Source organism: Callithrix jacchus, chromosome 4 (assembly GCF_049354715.1).
Source record: "Callithrix jacchus isolate 240 chromosome 4, calJac240_pri, whole genome shotgun sequence".
Taxonomy (NCBI): domain Eukaryota; kingdom Metazoa; phylum Chordata; class Mammalia; order Primates; family Cebidae; genus Callithrix; species Callithrix jacchus.
In genome coordinates this window covers 74915439-74931735 of record NC_133505.1, presented here as the reverse complement: position 1 = coordinate 74931735, position 16297 = coordinate 74915439, and the positions used below count along the sequence as shown (strand labels likewise).

At 35.9% G+C, this 16297-nt stretch overlaps 1 protein-coding gene and 1 pseudogene across 1 annotated transcript in view; one reads left to right on the top strand and one right to left on the bottom strand.

Moving 5' to 3' along the window:
• Positions 1 to 16297, top strand: part of LOC144582405 (uncharacterized) — a 69870-nt gene that overhangs the window by 16754 nt on the left and 36819 nt on the right. The gene's annotated exons all lie outside the window — the stretch shown is intronic.
• LOC100410790 (small nuclear ribonucleoprotein polypeptide A pseudogene) lies at positions 5934 to 7081 on the bottom strand (annotated as a pseudogene).

Here is a 16297-nt window from a genome sequence, read left to right as displayed (position 1 = left end):
ATTCAATATTGATCATCAATATATAAAAATTATATTTCTCCATTGAAAACATATAGATTCAAAATAGCATTAACAATAGCAATAAAATGCAAAAATACCAAGGAATAATTTTAATCTGATTGTGGAAAGCCTTTACATAGAAAAAAATACAACAATAAAAGAAGTCATTTTAAATGCCTAAATAAATGGAGGTGTATATTTATGATTTGGTAAACTTGGTATTGTAAAGATATCAATTTTTCACAAATTTGTCTATTTAACTTATCCCAATCAAAATCTCAGAAGTTATTTTATAAGTGTATGAGCATCAACCAACAAGCAGGTTTCAAAATGTATATAAAAATACAAAGAACCAAAGCAATCTTTATGATGAAGAAAGCTAACTTTCAAAATTCAAGATTTATTGTAAAGCTACAGTAATTCAGACTGTTAAGTATTGGTACAAAATAGACAAACAGACCACAATTGAGGATTTAGAGGCAAACCCATATATATGCGATATTGTGTCATATATATGCGAAGGTGGCACATGGGGCAGGAGAAGAAGGAGAGTCTATCATAACATGTTTTTAATAAATGATGAAAGGTGACTATAAATGTAGAAGATGAGTCCTACATGACACCATATTTCTAAAAAGTCAACTTCAATTGGATTATACATCTAAATATAAAGCAGAAAACAAAGCTTTTAAAATATAACATCACAAAATATGCTTACGACCTAGTGATAAGCAAAGATTTTTAAACAAAACACATAAAAATATACTTATCAAAAAATGAGTGAACTTTGCTTTATATTTAATGTAACTTTTCAATTTAAAATTTCATCTAATTAGAGACTTTCTCTCATTTTTACTACTACAATGCTTTGCACAAAGTAGGTTTTTTTTAAACAATCTGACTGTTAAGTATTTATTTTGCTTTTGCTGAATAATTATTTCTTTTTCATAACTTCTATATTTTGTGAAATATTTATTAATGCAACAAACTTTTAAAATGCATTATTTATGTTCTTATTTATGAGATATCCCACCAGATGGTAATGCTCTGTTTCCATGGAATCTTAGGAACAATATTTTGAAAGAAGTATGAAACTAAATCTCTCATATGCTCATTATTTATAGATCATAAATTACAGAGTTTTAGAATATAGAAAACTTGAATGAGGGATTATATTGGATGATATCTGTAAAGAAAACTGGGGCTCAGAGATACTCAATTATGTCCCCACAGCAATTTTCTTTCTTTATACATTTTAGCCATTAAACAAATAATCTGACTACACTGTTAGTATTTGGAAACTAGAAAAATAATGCCTGAAACCTTTATGATTCTGACATTATCTTGTTTCTTAAAAAATGTGTATTTCTCATTAGATATAACAGTAACATAACATATTAAAATGACTTTTTTCCTTTAAAAATGTAAAGAAACATTTTGCTTTGGTCCTATATGCCCTCATAATACTTAAACAATTAGGTATATTTAATCATTCTCCTACTTTGGAATGCTTGTTTTTACATTTTTACTACTCAAAAACATGATCAACATATTTGTGAAACCAGAGTTTTCCATATTTGAGGTTACTTCTTTAAGTTGTATTCCTGAAAACATCTACCTTCTTTCGAATACTGCTAAATTACTAAACACACACACACACAAGTTTACAATTTCACCAGCAATACAAAATATGTTCTTTCAATAATGAGATGGGGTCCTTTTATATTTATATAAATCATATGCATGATTTATCTTTACTGAAACTAAAATGAATATTTTCCACATTTTTATCTTCTTTTGTAAATTTTCTATTTGTATTTGTTTCTACATAAATAATATATTTCAGTGGTTTTGCCCTATTTATTACCTATTTTTCTTTCAATCATATATGTATCTGGTATAAGCAGAATATTCATCCTATGCATGCTGTATTTATTAAAACTTTTTTTTTATACTTTCTTCTTTAGCCTCTGCTACTATTTCCATTGCAAGGTGACCTAGTTTTTAAAAAAGTATAATCTTTACTAAATCTAGCTAGACAAAAAGGCAGCCTAATGAGGTTCAAGTTCATCCTTATGTGACACTAACATCACACAAAGAGATCTCAGCTAAATGTCTATGAGTAAATTAATGGGCCCCCTGCTAGTGGCTAATAGTATAAATTTACATTTAAAGCTAGTTCATTGGTTTGTGTATAAGGATTTACACATACCACAACTTGGATGTGCATATAATGTAACTTCTTTATTTCTCTATAACTGATCTAATCTTTACAACCCTACCCACCCACACACTAGGAAGTAGGTTTAATACTGAATTTGTTTTTCACATATTAGCACAGTCCAGTTATCTGAAGAGATTACATGGGTTAATCTACAATAATTCTGCAAAATCATTTCATTTTCCTTTATTTATCTTCAAGATGGCATTTGAATGTGTGGGAGAGAACTGTAAATCACTTGGTGGCATTGGGGAAAAGGGAGAATGCTGGCCTCATGCTAGTCCTTGGATATGCACTGACTGACCAGCCACTGAACTTAGTCATTTAATTGATGGTGAAAGTAAAAACACAAAAACCAGTACAAAGCGAGTATCTAAGAATACGGATGCGACTATAAACTACCAGTACAATCGTAATCTGCATGCTGGCTGACTCACAGCTCTGCACCTGCTGTTAATGTCTGATGTTAATAAACCCCTTGTCTATCCCCTCTCAGCTTAGTAAGGATCCAGTGGTTTCTTTCAGCTGACTGGGTCTCCCTAGTCTAGTGCTACAAATCCCTCTCTTACCTTGCCTCCTCAGTTCTCTGCACAAACCTCTGGACAATGGAGGCAGGCTTCCCACTACATTATAACCCTCTTCCCGAGAAGAGGGAAGAGGGTTCTACTGTCTCCTATTTTTTTTCCCTGGAACTATAATGGTGACCTTCATGTTGGAAGAGAAAACCAGCTTATAAATAAAGGGAAAAATCAGGAATTCATATTTTTAAATATTATACTTATATGCAACGATGAAATACAAAAAGTAATGTTATATAAATACTAGAATACTAAGACTTTATGTGTGTTTTAAAACAATGAATTAAACTACTTAAAATCTTTGTTTCCTTTATATTGACCTGAGACTACAGAGAAAATTTCTTATACACTTGCTTCCAGAGGCTGTGTGTGCCCTTCATTCTAATACAAACCTATATTCTTCTTTTTTGTTGTTTTTGAGACAGAGTTTCACTCTTGTTGCACAGGCAGAGTACGGTGGCACAATCTCAGCTCATTGCAACCTCTCCCTTCCAGGTTCAAGCGATTCTCCTGCCTCAGCCTCCCAAGTAGCTGGGATTACAGGCGCCTGCCACCACAACTAGCTAATTTTTTGTATTTTTAGTAGAGACAGGGTTTCTCCATGTTGGGCAGGCTGGTCTCGAACTCCTGACCTGAAGTGATCAGCCCATCTCGGCCTCCTAAAGTGCTGGGATTACAGGTGTGAGCCACTGTGCCTGGCCAAACCTACATTCTTAAGGCTAGTCATTTGACACCCAAATCAATATCATATATGGAAAAGAAAATGAGTCAGTAGAAGTCACCTATCATTAAGTATACTAAAATCACCTGAATTTGAGAGTAAGGTAGACTTAAATTTTTTTTTTCCTACTCAACATCTTTCTTTTGGTAACATCATCTGATTTTCCTTTCAGTTACCAAGTCTTCCCCACTTTCAGTCTACATTATTTAAATGAAGCTGATCATAGCTCTCTCATCCTGGAGTAGGCGTGTGACTTAGCCCTGCACAGTGAGCGTAGTCTACCTCCTTGGTAATAGCAATTGGTTCAAAGGTGTGAGCGTGATCCAAGTCATCCAGTGATATTTAGTGTTGGGATTTTATTAGGATAATTCAGAAGAGAAATTTTTTTTCACTGGACTAGTTAGTAGTAAGTCTAGAGTTTTCTGGAGGCCACCTCAGACAGATAGCTTACTGTTGGAAGATAGCCAACACAAAACAAACTAGAGCTAGGGATAAAAAGAGAAAGATGACTTCATTTGACTGACTTAAGCAAGCCCTGAAGCAGGATGAAACCTTGGAATTTTCTATCATGTTAGTCAATGAATTCTCTTTTTGTTGTTGTTGGTTTAGTTAACTTGAATTTAAATTTCCATTCGTTGCAGATAAAAAGACTGCTGAGTAATGTAGACTGTACTGTTTCTACTGCATACCACACCATTGCCAAGAGTATCCACCTCCCTTATAGTTTAGATTCTTTCCAGAGGGCTAAATTTAGATTTATGAGGAAATATTTTATATGTCATTGATACATGTAAGAGAAATAGAGTTTCTGTTTTATTATTTCTCTGAAGATACTATTGTAATTGAGTAAAGAATGATGTCCTAGCTAATTGTGCAAGAATTAATAACAAACAAAGCAAAGCAAAACAGCAAATAGTAACAACTTGACTAGAAATTACACACTAACCTCTGCTGGTTGGTTGGAATGCCAAAAAGAACACTTTTTTGCTACTTCAAACATAAATGCAAGTCTAGTGATAGAAACTCCATCATATCAGGAATAGTCAATATTTTAAATATGGTGATAAAATATCAAAACTTTAAAATCTTGAAAGTTTTTAATGGTATTTGCTTAAAAATTATTTAAAATTGTATTCTAGTGCATTTTTGTATATTCCTAGATTATAAGCAAATTTACTAATTTTAAATAGCAGCCACAACCTTTAACCAGTATAAAAATTGCCTTTGTCTAGATTAGGACTTCTGTAAATTCTACAAAATAAAGATTTCCATTTTTTTGCAGCTTTGACCACTCAAGCTCCAGTGATCTCCCACTTCAGCCTCTGAGTAGTAGGCACCACTGCTGTAAGCCACCACACCCAGCTAATTTTTAAACAAATTTTGTAGAGATGCAGTCTCACTAGGTTGTCCAGGCTAGTCTCAAACTTCTGGGCTCAAGCAATCATCCCATCTTGACCTCACAAAATGTTTGGATTACAGGCATGAGCTATGACATCCAGCCAAGATTTTCATTTTTAATAATTCAAACATAAAGACACTTGGGGCATCCAGATCATAGATATAACTATCAGCAAAATTTTAGTGTTCTGGAGTATTTCAGAAATACTATTCACCTTAAAAATATACCATATGTTTTATGGTATATAAAACCTTTTGAAGGGCTAATGGATGGAAGGATAGTCTAGTTGTGTTACCAAAATTTTTTGGACACACTAAACACCTTCACCCTGTAATTATAGCATATGCATTATGTGTTGAACCATGTACACTCTGTTTTACAAATTAGATATACTAGACCTGTTTCGAAGTCTGCTTTATGCATAATAATTCTGTGTAGTCCCATTAAGAAAAAAAATAGAAAGTGTTCATGTGTTCTTATTGCTATTTATATTTTTGAAAGACAACAATAAAAATAAGTTGTAATAAAATGAACACTATGTTATCAAAATTTTAATATGAGAAACAGCGTTATAAAAATAAGCCAAGTGTTGAACTGGGCTTTTACTATATTTAAATTCAACCTAATTTTAAAGAGACTTGGAGTCAACACTGAGTGTCTGAATTCATTAGTAAAGCTACACACTACTTTATTTTCACTCCATGGAACTCAGTGGGCAATGTATGCTAAACAATAACTTCATATCTTCCTTTAATAAAAATTGACTGTCAGAATTGGAAGTTTCTTTTCATGAATAATTGATAAAAGCAACAAATATGCCTTCCTAAATTGACTTAAATTACACTAAATTGAAGTAGCAAATTTAGTATTACCTCAAATTTCAAACTTTCTTTAAAAGAAAAACAATATTTAAAAAGTATAATAAAATATAGCATTGTATTTATTTATTCTGTGAAACACTGTGCTGAAACTTTTTTTTTTTTTTTTTTTTTTTTGTGTGTGAAAAACCAAACCTCAAAGAACCACTTTAATTCCGGCCTAACAGCGCCAGGTGCAATGTCTGGGGACAGACTCTGGGTACAATGCTGTGTGGCGACCACTCACTCACACACGGCTCCAAGGAGGCCCCCAAGGGGGACTTACCTTCAGGGGGCTGAGCCAAGGGGGAAAGGGGCAGCCCCAGAATAGGGGAAGGGGCAGGCACGGGGGAGGGGGAGGTGCTACTTCTTGGCAAAGGAGATCTTCATGGCGTTGTTCTGGGTGATCTTAAAGCCCTGCAGGGCATAGCGAGCTGCCCCTGCCTGTACCTCATTGTCGAACTCCACGAAGGCGATGTCATGCCGCCCGGGGACCAGACGGACCTCCTTGAAGCCAGGGAATTGATTGAAAAGCATGGACAGCATGAGCTCGTTGGTCTCCTCTGGCAGGTTGGTGAGGAACAAGATGTGATTCGGTGGATTCTCGGAAAGAGGCTGCGCAGGGGGCATCTGTCCCGGCATGAGCTGCTGTGGGGGCATGGCCCCTGGTGGGATCTGGCCAGGTGCAAGGCCTGGATGGGGGATCATGCCAGGGGGCGGCATGTAGGGTGGCTGGCCCGGCATGTGGTGCATGATTCGCGGTGCCTGAGTCATTGGTGGCATGCCCGGGACAGGCCCCTGCACAGCTCCCACCACGGGGGCAGCTGCCCCGCCCTGCACAGCCTTCTTGGCAGCTGGTGTCTCCTGGCTCTTGGGCTTTCTCTTCTCCCGCTTGCGATCCCGCTCCACAAAGGTGCCTTTCATCTTGGCAATGATATCTGAGTCGGTCTTGGCATACTGGATACGCATGGGCTTGTCATAGAAGGGGAAGCCCTGCATGGAGCACAGGGCGTTGGTGGCACTGCTGACCTCCTTGAAGATGACAAAGGCCTGGCCCCTCATCTTCAGGCTCCATGACACCAGGATATCCAGGATCTGCCCAAACTGGGAGAATATGGCGTACAGGGACTTCTTTAGCTCATCCTTCTTGATCTTCTCATTGAGGTTGTTGATATAAATAGTGTGGTTAGGGCGGGTCTCGGGAACTGCCATGGAGTGAAGTGTCGAGGTAAGACTTCCGATGGGGCCGCAGTTTTCTCAACTGGCGCCTGCTACTTTTCTGAGACCAAACCACAAAGCTTTCTCTTTTTTTTTTTTTTTTTTTTTGAGTTGGAGTCTCACTCTGTCACCCAGGCTGGAGTACAGTGGCATAGTCTTGGCTCACTGCAACCTCTGCTTCTCAGGTTCAAGTGATTCTCCTGCCTCAGCCACCTGAGTAGCTGGGATTAAAGGAGCCTGCCACCACACCCAGCTAATTTTTTGTAGAGATGGAGTTTCACCATGTTGGCCAGGCTGGTCTCCTACTCCTGACCTCGTGATCTACCCACCTTTTTGCAAGTGACTGTAACTACAAAAGTTTTTGCACCATGTATAATCTGATCTAACCATTAGCCTCCCAAAGTGCTGAGATTGCAGGTGTGAGCAACTGCGCCTGGTGCAGAAATTTTTAATAAAAATAAATACATTGGCCAAGCTTGGTGGCGCACAGCTATAATCGCAGCACTTTGGGAGGCCAAGGTGGGTGGATCACCTGAGGTCAGGATTTCGAGACCAGCCTGGCTAACATGGTGAAATCCCGTCTCTACTAAAAATACAAAAAATTAGCCAGGCGTTGTGTGGTGAGCCAAGATCCACCGCTGCACTCCAACCTGGTGCCAGAGTAATACTCCATCTCAAAAGAAAAATAAATTAATAAAAAATTAATCAATAAATGCATTGGTTTTTATATCTATGCCAAAATGTTAAATGAAACAAGACATTTCAAGTAAAACTTGTTTTTGCCCACACTTTCAGCATAAAAATAAAGTGAAAATTTTGAGGCTAGGCATGGTGGCTCATGCCTGTAATCTCAGCACTTTGGGAGGCCGGATCACAAGGTCAGAAGTTTGAGACCAGCCTAGCTAACATAGTGAAACTCTGTCTCTACTAAAAATACAAAAATTAGCTGGGTGTGCTGCCACATGCTTGTAGTCCCACCTACTTGTGAGGCTGGGATGGAAGAATGGCTTGAATCCAGGAGGCGGAGGTTGGAGTGAACTGAGACCACCATTGCACCATTGCATTGTGACAGAGTGATAATCTTTATCTGCTTGTCTAAAATGTTGTTGACACCAAAAAAAGTAAAAATCTTTATCTGCTTGTCTAAAATGTTGACAACATTTTTAAAAATCTATTGAAATTATCCTAAGTTGAAAAGGAGGCTGTGTGGCAAAACTGATCTGGGAATCCCACATACACCCACATGACTACTCTTTTATTATCTATGCTGCACTTGTCATTGTACTTAGCCTCTTTATGTTATTCCATCAATTATAGTTTGTTGTATAAGAACTTTGAGAGCAAATGATGACTTATTTATTTTGCCCTGATATTTTTATTCCCAGGTCTATTCAAATATTTGTTAAAGGAATAAATAGGGCCGGTAGTAGTGGCTCAGGCCTTTGGGAGCCAGCACTTAGGGGGGCCTAGCCAGGTGGATCACGAGGTCAAGAGATCAAGAACATCCTGGCCAACATGGTGAAACTTCATCTTTACTAAAATACAAAGATTAGCTGGGTGTAGTGGTACACGCCTGTAGTCCCAGCTACTCTGGAAGCTGAGGCAGAAGAATTGCTTGACTCAGGAGGTGGAGGTTGCAGGGAGCAGAGGTTGCAGGGAGCTGAGATCGCACCACTGCACTCCAGCCTGGTCCCTGGTGACAAATCGAGGCTCTGTCTCAAAAAACAAAAACAAACAAACAAACAAAAAGGGATAAATAGATGGATAGGTGAACAGAAAATAAAGACACCAGTTTTACACTCTTGTTCATTACATTATATCAATGTTGAATAAGTCATCTAACTTTCTCTCTGGATTTCAGTATCCTAATCTGTAAAGTGATGAATTTGGACTAAATAATATCTAAGTTTTTTTCACATCTAAAGCTCTATGGATCTTTAAGAGAGCTGCAGCCAAACAATCAGACCCCTTTGAGGCAAACACATATCCTATCCTAATGTTTTATAATTTATAATAATAAAACTCTCTGAACTTGATATCTCTTTACTATCCTATATAAAATCCATTAATATCCCCTATAGTATCTTTTTTCACACCTATGTGATACAAGTAGTAAATAAACGTAATATAATTGTAACCTCTGGGAAAGTATGTTCCTTTCAGGGCTCAGTATCTTTAATATCTCCCTTAGTGATTGTGGATAATATGAATTCAACATCTGTTTATTGGGTAAGTGGCTAAAGAATCCTGATTTTTTAAACTTATTTTACAATGCTTTAATTTCTTTGCATTATTCTTTTTTCAATTGATATTACAGTTCTAACTGTATAAGGGTCTGACATATTAAAATCATATTTCTATTTTTAGTATAACATTTTAAAGTTTAAATGCAGATAATTATTGACTCATAGCTTGCAAATAATCATCCATATATTTTCCTAAATCAAGTATACCAACATGGGTGAATAATTATATTTTGGTACCTAATTTTTATTTAGCGTAACTGAACCTACATATATATCTGCTACTCACAGATGAAAATAGAGAAAATGATTAAAAATAAGGGTAAGGAAATCAAGAAAAATTAATCTGAAAAGAAATTCAGGCATTAAGACATTAGCAACTTTCTTTAAAGACTCATAAAAGAAACTTGTGTAGAGTGGGGAAAAATACAACAGAAAAGAATCAACTCACTGAGAAAGAATATGAAAAAAATAAAAACATTTCTCAGGTCCAAGCCTATAAACCTTGGCAAATATTTATGTTGGAAATGAGTGCCTTCATTCAAAATATTTTTCATATTTCTTTTGTGTTCAAAGGCAAGAAATAAAAGAAGTGAAAATGTTTTGAACTTATTAGTAGACATTGATTTTGCAGTGCCTCTAAACACTGGATCTTAGCTGGACTGAAAGAATCATATTAAGATATCCAGTTATGAAACCACTAAATAAGAAAAAGGGAGCTAAAAGACAGAGAAATTTGAACTTTTAGAGGATACGGACAAATTTATAGCACATGACCTCATCAAAGTCAAGGATGTGGAAGAATTATAATGTTTTGGACATGTTCAATAACTGAGATTGGAGCAGAGGTGATTTTGAATTTACTCAGTTCTGAGTAAACACAACCTGAAATGTATATTGTGAATAGCAGGCTGAAATGTAAGCCATTCAGAGACTGGCTGGTGTTAGAGTAGGTGAGAGAGAGCTACCCCACACATTTGCCACAGATCAAAGAAATAGACACAAATACAGAGAAGAAAATGGGAAATCATTCATGCTAGTAAAATAGGTGGTAACACAACAGAGAGTCACAGAGCACAAATGTTACAAAAAGAATCTTGAAGAAAAAAAATTAGGTCTGACAGGAATTTACAGCACCTGGTTTTGAGAGTCTCTAGCCAAAACCTAATAGCTGAGTGGCCACAGGCAATAATTAAAAGTTAAGTTATTTATTGTCTGTAGTCATTCAGTAATATACATTTCAAGTTGTTTTTACTCAGTCCTGAGCCAGGTGCAACCAGAAATAGGAGTATAGGAAAAGGGATGGAGATAAGTGAGGTCCAACTTTGCCCCTAGACAGCTTAGATTCTAAAGGAATAGACAAACATGTGATAAGGACTTTCTGGTTCAAAGTGGAAAGACATGAGTAGTAAAAAGCACATTGAGGGTCTCGAATAAAGAAACAATTAATTCTCACCTAGGGGGGTAGAACAGAAATATTTTAAACTAGGTTAAAAATACAACATAAGCAAGGATTCAGAAGTAACAAAGTGCCCAGTCATTTTAGGGGCTAATGAATAGACTGTCAACTGAAGGCAGAGTGCAAAAATCTGAAAAGTTATTAGAGATCAGGTCTTATAAGAAATGGCATACTTTATTTTTTTTGCAACTGACTTTAACTACAAAAGTTTTTGCACCATATATAATCTGATCTAACCATTAGTCTCAAAAATATTTTTCAAAATGACTATTTTAACAGCCCAAAGTACATTTCCGACTATTTCAAAAGTTATTTAAATAATTGCTATGCCTTCTGAAGGATTGGAAGGTAATAAAGCACATTGTTTAAGGACAAGCTGTAAAGTCAGACCGACTTTGTTCAAATCACATGTCTGCCACTTACTAGCTGTATGACTTGAGCATGCTACTAAATCGCTCTGTGCCTCAGTTTCTTCACCTGCAAAATACATGTTAATGGCATATAGCAATAATTCCGCAAGGGTAGCCTCTAAGAAAGGAGAGGCAATAAACATTGCAATGAGTACAAAATGGAGAAACAATAACAAAATTCATGTGCAAAGTAAAAAGTCCATCCATTGCTCTTTATTGCTTTTAACATCTTCATTTTTAAAAATTCACATTCCCATGAAGAAAATGAAAGCAAAATATCAGAAACTGAAATATATGTTACTCAGTTATATACATACAGTTTTTTGATCAAGAACAAGCAAGTAAATAAATATCCCTATTCTCATGCATGAGGGCACTGGTTTTCAAAGTGCTGTTCCAGAGTAGCAGCAACAACAGCATCCTCTGGGCCTTGCTATAAATGCAAATTCTCTTGCCCCACCCCAGACTTACTGGATCAGAAACTTTGCAAATGGGACCAGCACTTGGTCCTTTAACAGGCTTCCTGGGTAATTATAATACTAATGTTTGAAGGCCACAGCATTAAGACATAAAGCTTTGTCTCAATTTATGGGAATTTATCTATAGGTACTTAGGGAGTGCAATCCCTCCCCACTTTACTGGAAAGGGTAATGGAAAACAATGTATATGGGGTGGGCAGAAATTTTTAATTTGAGAACCATTTGAGAACCTCCTTTGTACTTCTGTGGGGAGATGCCATGCCAGTTATGCCAAATATATTTACATATCATCTTCCCAGGAGACAAGGCAATTTTTTAAAGTAGTGATGTACATTCTTTTAAAATTCTTAGCTATGTTCATTATAGTGCCAAAGACAACTTGACAGTTGTAATGAGAATAAGAGAAATGTTAATGAAAAATAAATACATGAAACAATCCATACTCTTCCTAGAAGAAAACTTGGGGGACAAGCTCCTTGATAGTGACCTTGATGATTTTTTTTATATCACACCAAAAGCTCAGGCAACAAAAGCAAAATTAAACAAGTGGCACTACATCAAACTAAAAAGCTTCTGTACAGTAAAAGAAAAAGTCAATAAAGTGAAAATGCAACCTATGGAATGGGAGAAAATATTTAAAAACCATGTATCTAATAAGTGGTAACATCCAAACACTATATGAAACTCACACAACTCAATAGCAAATAACAATCAAATAGCCAAATTTATAAATGGGCAATGGACCTGAATCAACATTTGCCAAAGAGGACACACATATGCCCAATATAAATGTTAAAAAGTGTTCAACATCATTAATCATCTGGGAAATGCAAACCAAAACCACAATAAGATGTATCTCACACAAGCTGAGAAATAGTGAGTGTTGGAGAAAGTGTGGAGGAAAAAAAACCCTTATGCATTGCTGGTGGGAATGTATATTGGGACAGCTATTATGGAAAACAATGTGGGGGTGCTTCAAGAAATTGAAACTAGAAGTACCATATGATCCAGAAATCCCTCTGTTGGGTATATACCCAAAGGAAATGAAATTAGCACCTCATAGAGATCTCTGTGCTCCTTTGCTCTTTGCAGCATTATTTATAATAGCCAAAATATGGAAATAATTTAAGTATCCATCAACAGATGAATAATTTTTTTTTTAAATTATGGTATATATCTACCATGGAATGTTATTTGGCCTTTAAAAGGAGGTAGTGCCATGTGTAACAACAGGGATGAACCTAGAGGACATTATGCTAAGGAAGTAAGCCAGACACAGAATGAAAAAGACTGTATGATTTCACTTCTATGTGGAGTCTTTAAAAAAACAGTTAAATAAATAAAAACAGTAAAACAGTGGTTACCAGGAGTAGGGAGGGGGAGGAAATGGGGACAAGTAGGTTAAAGAGTACAAATTTGCAGTTATGTATGATACAGTTAGAGATACAAGGTATAACATTAGGATATAGTTAATAATATTGCATTGTATACTAAAAATGTGTTAAGAGAGTGGATTTTGGCTGGGTGCGGTGGCTCACACCTGTACTCCCAACAGTTTGGGAGGCCAAGGCAGGTGGATCACAAGGTCAAGAGATGGAGACATCCTGGCCAACATGGTGAAACCCTGTCTCTACTACTAAAAATATAAAAATTAGCCGGGCATGGTGGTGTGTGCCTGTAGTCCCAGCTACTTAGGAGGCTGAGACAGGAGAATTGCTTGAACCCAGGAGATAGAGGTTGCAGTGAGCCGAGATCGCGCCATTGCACTCTAGCCTAGCGACAGAGCAAGACTCCATCTCAAAAAAAAGAGTGGACTTTAGGTATCCTCAGTCCACACACACACACACACACACACACACACACAGTAACTATGGAAGGTGATGGATATCTAAATTTGTAGTAATCATGTCACTCATTTCATTATGTATATGTATATAAAAACACCATGTTATATAACTCAAATATATACAATAAAAAATTTTAAAAGAAACTATAAACAAAATGCATATTAAATGACCATAATGAAAAAAAAGCTTTAAAAGTCAACAAAAGCAACTAACTTTAAAAATTTCTCATGTGTTAAATCTTAAAACACACATGGAATTCACTGGCTAGAAGATACTGAAGCAAATAGTTTTGTAGAGTGAAAAATGATACATTTATATAACTAAGAATAGAACTAGCAGTTATAGTACCTAAAATAAAATTACAAGGACTGTAAATCTTTATCCTTTACGGTATACTGCTGGGATTAGAAAGAAAATCTACTTATGATTTATGGCCTTAATAGTTTCCTATGAGTTTCCTGAGATTCCTATGAGTTTTTTCTTTTTCACTTCTTAAACTTGCTTTGGCCAATCTTACTATGGTATTTGGAGCTTACATTTTATAGTGGAAATATACCATAAGCACATTCCATGTTCAGTGTCTCAGTAACAAATATTCCTTATTAATACATGTTACCAAAATACAGCTTCTTGTGAAAAATAAATCTGAGTACATCCTAAGTATTTCAGAGTATATAGCAACAGGAAGTGAAAGAAAATGCAGTCCACTATGAATGTGAGTTGAGGTTTTTTATTAGCCAAGTGAGAGTTGGTAGACTTGGCTTAAAGGCACCATGTCAAAAAACACAATAGCCAAGTAGTATCTGTGTAGGCAGGTTATATATAGACAAAGGATAGTATAGACTATTACAAGAATATAATGAGAAAAAGGGATGCTTTCTTTAATGTCATTTATTAACAGCCCTGAAGCTCTATCTATAGAGAAATTAAAGTGCTGAAGAGAGACAGTTATCTGGAAAGACTGGGTTTAACTTTAATTTTTTAAAGTTATTCCAGCCCTTACCTACTTTGGTTATTTTTATTAATCAGATTCACCGAATAATCACCCAGTTGCCCAGGTAGCTTTGAGTTATAAATGAGCATAAACTGTTTACCCAGGGCAAAAATAAATGAGGTTTCCACTGTAGGACAAAGCTAGGAATTCAGGATGGGAGCTGATCAGAACTAAATGTCCTAAAAAGCAGTTAAAGTTGCAGTGGCACATGAGCGGAGGTGATGTAAAAAAATCTAAAATAATGGAAAAAAGATTAATCCCTTGGTGACATTTCACAATATTTGCACAGTCTGAATGGAAGTGAAATTTTTGGTCTTTTAAAATTTTTTGTAAGCCCCTGAATTTCCAAGCAGGCAATTTAAACCAGTCTTGATGAGAAGGCAATCATTTAAAAACAAAGATAGGAGCAGAATTAGAGTAGGTTAATAATAATATGGACTAGACCTGTGACCTCCAATATTTGTGTTTCCTGCCCTTAAGCTTTCTGATCTAGATTCCTTAACCATCTCAAAGAAATTCTGAAGAGAAAACGGTAAATGATAAGCTGTTCACAATACATATTCTCTGATGCTGTCTGTTGATTGCAGTCTTATATTCTTTATCTGGCTGGAATGTGAATCACCAATATAATGTATGTGTACTCCATTTCTGACATCAAATTTTTTCTCCCATAGCCTGATAAATGTTTATTCCTTACAGATTACGAAGAGCCATGATACATTTTATGCCATTAAATTCTAACAACCTCTATGAGATACCAAAGTGGTTATAAAACCTACCCAGTAGTATATAAAGAGTTAGCAAAACAGAGGTCAGCCTGAGTTTGAAACCACATTCCGCTGCTAGAAGTTACTTAACCTCTTGATGCTTCAGTTTACTCATATGTAAAGTGGAGACAAAAAATATTGCCTCCATCAAAGTGTTGTTGTGAGGTTTGTGTTAGTTAATGCTTGTAAAATGTCTAGAGCCATGCCTGGAATATAGTAGGTGCTATGTAGTAGTAGTATGCATAGTAGTACTAACTAGGAGCTGTTAGTACTCTATTTAGAGTTAGATCTAATTTTGAAATCTCAGTTCCATGTGTCTTATAGCTGTGTGCCCTGGGAAAATCCCTTCATTTATCTGATCCCTCCTTTATTCTTGGATAATTTGGAGATTTTTTAAAAAATCAAAAAGAAATTTCACAGAGATGACATGAAGATTTAATGGGATAAAATGTATCACAGTTCTTTGTAATGTACAAGGAATAAAAGTTGACCTAGATGGCTAAGAAGTTTTGGTGCCAGAAATCAACTGTATATATATAATACTAACCTACTTAGACACCAATGTTCACTGACTTTCTGACTCTGAGAGTACTTTCCAGATTTTTTTTGTAATAAATGAAAGTAAAATTGATCCTTAACCCATCAAGGCTAACCTGCAGTTACCATGGAAAATGACAATATTAAAAATTACACTTCTTATAAAACTTACATGTTAACAGTAGGTTTTCATTTCAGTATGAACATCATTCTCAGTTATGTGATAATATTGTAATCAAAGGTTGAGGAAAGCTAATGAAATACTATAAAATGTCAACTGTAAAATTAATTTTAGTGGAACAAATTGGAGAAGTGGAAAAGACAAATTGGTTGGGAGTAAGACCATCCTAATAATTAGCCATCGGAAAATTCTCTCACAGAGCAAAACAAAGGTCACATGGAGGTCTGCTGCTAAGGTTCTGAATGATGAATCAGAAAGTGGATAATATTCAGAAATCAGTGGAGAAACTAAAGATTTTAAGCCATGCAACACAATCAATAATGAATTACACTTAGATAAACACTTTCTTCAAGTGTCCAAGTACATGGCAATCGTGACAAGCGAGG